The sequence below is a fragment of the Lutra lutra genome, chromosome 12, assembly GCF_902655055.1.
Source record: "Lutra lutra chromosome 12, mLutLut1.2, whole genome shotgun sequence".
Lineage (NCBI taxonomy): Eukaryota > Metazoa > Chordata > Mammalia > Carnivora > Mustelidae > Lutra > Lutra lutra.
In genome coordinates this window covers 18,141,199-18,147,198 of record NC_062289.1, presented here as the reverse complement: position 1 = coordinate 18,147,198, position 6,000 = coordinate 18,141,199, and positions in this window count along the sequence as shown.

Genomic DNA, 6,000 nt, shown 5'->3' with positions numbered 1-6,000 from the left:
CTAGAGTGGGATCGGTGAGCCAACATTCCAGAACACCTGGGAAGCAGAATCTTGACCGGGATGGGAGTCTGCAGTACCAGGGAGCTGCCTCTGACCCCTCGAGGAAAGTCAGTTATTGGCATCTCTTCCCAAGCCTGCCATCAGTGACATCACAAAAGTTAGCTTGGCCGTGGTGGGACTATATACACCATGGAAAGCGGCAGATGCTAAAAATTGGCGCTGCTTTCTTCCCGCAGAGAGCCAAGAGTTACACAGTTACCAGCCTCCTACTGCAGTGTCACAACTAGAAGTCCACGTACTGCAGTGAAAGTCCACCTACGCACACCCCGCTTTCAACAGGATTCCGCCTGCATAGACTAAGGCAGGACGTGAACGCTCTTAGGATAACACGTTATTCATAAAACTCCCAATATTTACAAAACCTTGCCAGTCTGCCTCCTCTCCACCCTCCTTGTGACCACTTGAGTTTGTTTCCTTTTGCTGTGTCCTCTTCAGAGTCCAAGAAGGCCACTTAGCACCCTTCTTTCATTTCTAAACTTGATGGTGGGAGTGAGTAGAGCGGTCCGCTCCCCAGTAGGTGCTGGGTCTGGCTGCGAACTCGGTCTTGGCCCTGAGGCTTCCCTGGGGGGCCCTGGGGCACGGCAGACTGTCCCTGGGCCACCTCCGCTGGCGCTGCGTGAACCGACTCTGCACTTTCTGCACTTGTGGGCTACGCGGCTGGGAGGGAAACTTGATCAGGAGATAATTCGGTCCAGATGGTGCTAATGCAGACAAAAATAACAGGCAGAAGCGTTCACTGGGGCAGGTCCTTAGTCTGGGGGAATCCATTTAAATTTCCTTGAGAAGTGGCTGTCACCGAGCTGCCACGTACCCACAAAACACTACCCCACGCTGCACAGTGGCCATCCGATGTCTGAGATGCTCCTGAGAGACGCCCAGCTCCCCGCAAGGTAAGGCCAGGTTAACCTCCTCCACCGGAGAGCCCTACCACGGCTCCGCTACGGACTTGACCTTGGGGGATATGGGAAGGATCAGGCATAAAACCCGCAAGATCGCCCCGGCTCCCGAGGATCAAGGGATTGCGACAAAGGATCACCCAGGACTGGAAAAAATTTTTTTAAAAAGGCCTCTCTGAAGCCCAGCAGGCTGACGCAGGCTGCTGAGAGAGGACCTGTCTCTATTCTGGTCAAGTTCTGAGGCGTACAAGGGGCTGGAATTCACTGCTCGACGCAGCTTTCTCTTCTCTGTCACAGACTTGACATAAGAAACTCAATGAATACTGTTACGCTGAAAAGAAATTAAAAAAAAAAAATAAAAACAACAAAAAAAGAAAGAACAAATGAAAAACGCCTGTCTACAGAGCCCAGCGCTGAAAAAAGGCCCCTTGGCTTCAGGAAAAATAGAAACTGTGGAAACCAGAGGCACTAGGGAGGGATGAATCTGCAGTGAGGGGGTGGCCCTAGTGTGAGCATGCGGGGCGGCTGGGGACCCAGCGGCTGTCGTTCTAGCTGTCACGGACGTCATGAGGTTGGGCCTTGCCGAGCAGCAGACGTGAACCAGGAGCAGACCCTGACCGAGCCCCCGCGGCTCTCTAGAGAGTGATTCACATTCCCTGAGCAAGTCCCAATGGCCGTGGTGGCCCTCACGTGTGACAGCTCTCTGGGGCCGTGGGAGAGGAGAGGCAGCCCAAAGCTGTCCTCTGCAGACCCCCGCCAGCCCCCCTGGCTGCAACTGATGGGGAGAGCCACACATCTCCACTTTCCAGGGATTCTGTTAGTACAACGGGCTCGTGGAATCTTGTTGGAGACCATTGGAATCTTACTAAAAAGATGAAAATTCCTCCTTACCATGGGGCAGCCTCCGCTCAGAATAGACGATGACGGAGAGAGTTGCCTCCGTGCGTCAGAGGAACAAGCATGCAGTCCGCATGGACCATTCCCATCACCCCAGAAGAGTGTCCTTTCGGGCTCTAGTGTTTGACAAACGCTCACCAACCAGCTCTCTGGAAGAAACCACTTATGCATCTGTGAGTGTGTATTTATCATAAATTTTAGCAGCATAGGGGCGCCTAGGTGGCTCAGTGGGTTAAAGCCTCTGCCTTTGGCTCAAGTCATGATCCCAGGGTCCTGGGATCAAGCCCCGCATCTGGCTCTCTGCTCCGCAGGGAGCCTGCTTCCTCCTCTCTCTCTCTGCTTACCTGTGATCTCTCTCTGTCAAATAAATGGATAAAATCTTTTAAAAAAAATTTTAGCAGCATAAAAGATATGACACACTTTACACAAACAATAATAAAACACACACTGCTCTTTACTGGAAGCCCATATAGTCAGTGGGTCCTCAAAGAAAGCCTTTTGTTGATTTTTACCAAGTTCCTGCATCTGTAGGCAGCCTCTGGTAGCAGTGGGTCAACAAGTAGAGTTCTGACATGAATGCTGATTTTTTTTTTAATGAGTAATACAAAAGTTAAACAATTTCTTTGGATGCCGAAACTTCATTTGGATCCTTCGGATAATAGTTTTCAAATAATGGAAGGGTATTTCAAGTTTTTGCACTATTCACAATGTAATGGCTTCAGATGACAACTTTTCTTTTGCATTACTGATATTTTTTCTGTCACTTTCTTAAGTCTAGATAATCAACAAAACAGTCAAGTCCTAATTTATAGTATTTGCTGATTCCCACAGTGTACATAGCCCCCATCTCCGCCCACTGCAAGCTACCACGATGTCACTGCACTGACTTGGAAAGAGGCAAGGTAACTCGTCATAGATACTGTTTCCACCAGATAGCACAATAAATGTAAATGAGCACTACAACAACCATAATAAAATGGAGTAAAAGGGGCACCTGGGTGGTTCAGTGGGTTAAGCCTCTGCCTTCCGCTCAGGTCATGATCTCGGAGTCTAAGGATCAAGCCCCGCTTCGGGCTCTCTGCTCAGCGGGGAGCCTGCTACATCCTCCTCCCAACTGCCTCTCTGCCTACTTGTGATCTCTGTCAAATAAATAAATATTTTTTTTAAATGGAGTCAAAGAATTGAGATGTGATGAATTTTGAATATTTGCTACTTTTGGTTTTCATATAATTTAAGATAGAGAATTTTTAACAATTGCTGTTTAATAGTCATTTTAACAATCGACCTGCACACCCTGACTTGTATGTCTGTGCTATATGGTCAATTCTATATATATATATTATTTATATATTTCTCTCTATACATTATTTATAATATGTATTTATATATAAATATATATCTATATTAAATATATATATTATATATATTCCCCCCCACAAGGAAAAGACTTCTTCATGAATTCTCAGGGTAAAGTCTATTGCTTCTTAACCTGTCAGGCAAGTAAAGCTTTGACCCACAGGGGAGACGGCTGGCAGAAAGGTTGACCCGTGCCTTCCCACACCAGGAGCAGCACTCGTGGAATGTCAGAGTGACAGCTTTCAAGCAACCAGAAACAGGACCCGATTCCTGCCCAAAGGCTTCAAACAAAGGCTCAAAACAGGCTTTTTTCCAAAAATGTTTTTAATTCTAACATCCATCTTAATGGCTTACTATAGGCTAATTTGGCCAGTAGTCTGTTCTACTAAAAATGGAAGCTAATGATTTCAGCTAAAAACAACTAAGCCAGTACTATCAGAGTATATCGTAAGAAACCAATGATCACCGGCTGCATTCGTTTTCCACATCCTTCTTCCTGTAGAGAAGCTTAATAAGATTCCCACAGCAAGAGCAAAAGGCTGTCTTCCTCCCCAGGGACCTAGGTTACGAATGTGTTCTCTAGGGGCATCTACCCCTCAGAGCTCCTGGAAGACTCTGCTCCTGCAGCAGGCACTCCCGCGGTCATGTTAGGTCCACGGGGCAAATATGGACGACATCACCTTATTCCTCTCCAGCACCCACCGGTCCCCACAGCTCAGCTGGGTGCTAATTCGGCACACTTTATCCTTTCCAAAGTAAGTGGATTTTGAAAAGAGGCACAACATTTAAGGCAAAGATCAGATAGTAGTCACAACACACAACTGTCCAGCTGGAAGAAATCTAGCAAAAAACAAAAGTCAGAAGTTTTCAGGTGCCACCATGTAAAGTAACCAGGAATTCTAGTTAGGGAAGCGCCTGAACACCATTACGGCATGATTAAATACTTTAACTGGCAACGATTCAAGCATAAGGCAGGTTTCCTAATTCAGATTCAATCCATTGGATGTATGGACTCTGAAACCTTTTGACACTAGTTTCTATAAAGTGAAATATAATATAAATCATATATATAATATAAATGTAGCCAAAAAGCCACACCTGGACTGAGAAGCTACTGAAATGACTCGTTATGAAGGAATCTCAATTATTAGGCAATGAAAACAAAACTCCTAATATTTACAAAGCCTTTCTGGGACATGACCGTGATGACATGTTTTGAATTTTATAATTTTTAGAAGTCATGAAAGGAATGGCTAGCTCTTGTCTTCCTCTGAGGATTCCCCATATTGCTATTGAGACTTAGAAACTGAATGATTTTAATTCAGGGCACTAGTTTTAGCAACAGCTCCAAACTTGCTTTTCTGCCTTGTGACATCTCAACAGATTGTCCATTTCCATCCAGTGTTGGGACGTATGTTCCTGCGCCGTCTTCAGGATTCCGACAGAAGGGGTTTCTCAGGCGAGGTTAAGAGCTTAGAATCAAGGTACTAAAGGCCCCCGGCTTAATGCACCTGCGTCCACACGTGGGCACACACAGACATTGAGTTCTCGCTCTGGCCGCCAGCTTCAACTGCTCCTCCGGGCTCTAGCTACACCAGCTGGCCCCTTCCCCCATGACCTTCGACCCCCAGGAGGGAGGAATGAACAGGGAGTTCTAGGCCCGTCGGCCCATGTGGTTCCTGATTCTGGGTGATTCCTGATTCTGATCCTCACCTGCTGGTGAGACCGTCTTGGTTTAGTGGCATACATTGGAGAAACACAGCGGCACCTGATTGAGCAAATGGCCTCTCTTCCATACCTTAGAGTTTCCTGATTAAATGCCCAATTTATGAGAACAGATTGGCCAAGGGGAAAAAACAAAATGCAACAACTTTATTCTAAGAAGCTCATCCCACCAAATCAGTGTATTTTCCTCAAAGAGAAATTAATCTATTTTCAAGATCAGCCGAACATGTAAATGACCTACAATGACTTTAGGATTATGGATCTGAGGTCACTTCTGATGGGCTTAATTTGGGCAATGTGGAGCGGAAAATCCCCCTTCTCTTCCTATCTACATGGCCATCCCTGTCTCAATAATTTCAGTCGTAAAGAAAAATTTAACAGAACCCTAGAGAAATGTAACGTTTGTCCATGGGGTTACTGAGTGAGGATGAGTCCTCTGAGGTACTCTCAGGAAGTCATGAGGTCAGCACCAACGAGTCACTGAGAGACATTTATAGGGCTTTTAATAAGGAGTTTCATTTCTCCTCAAGCAGACTGAAAATCGTCCCGCTCACAGTCAAGGATATTATTTCAGACAGCCCAGTCACTGTGGATTGACAGGTTTCCTTAGCAAATGAGGGTTTTCAGATATCCTAGCAAGACTCCTGAATTGCAGGTGCCTGGGTGGTTCAGTCTGGTCAAGCATCAGCCTTCGGCTCAAGTCATGATTCCCCAGGGTCCTGGGATCAAGCCCTACATTGTGCTCCCTGCTCCGCAGAAGCCTGCTTCTCCCCCTCCCACTCCCACCGCTTGCGCTCCCTCTTTCTTTGTGTCTCTGTCAAAGAAATAAATAAAATCTTAAAAAAAAAAAAAAAGAAGACGACTCCTGAATTGGGAGTTTTCTGCAACATCTGCATAATACAATCAAAGTGAAGCAGGCCCTTAGCAGATGTGCTGCAGGGAGAAGGTCTCTAAGCATATCCTGCCTTCCAGGGCCATCCCACTGACCCAGAGCATTCACTCCACCAGGTGACAGTCACCTGGTCTACCTTGAAGTTAATCCCCCCAAACTGATGGAAACAGCCGA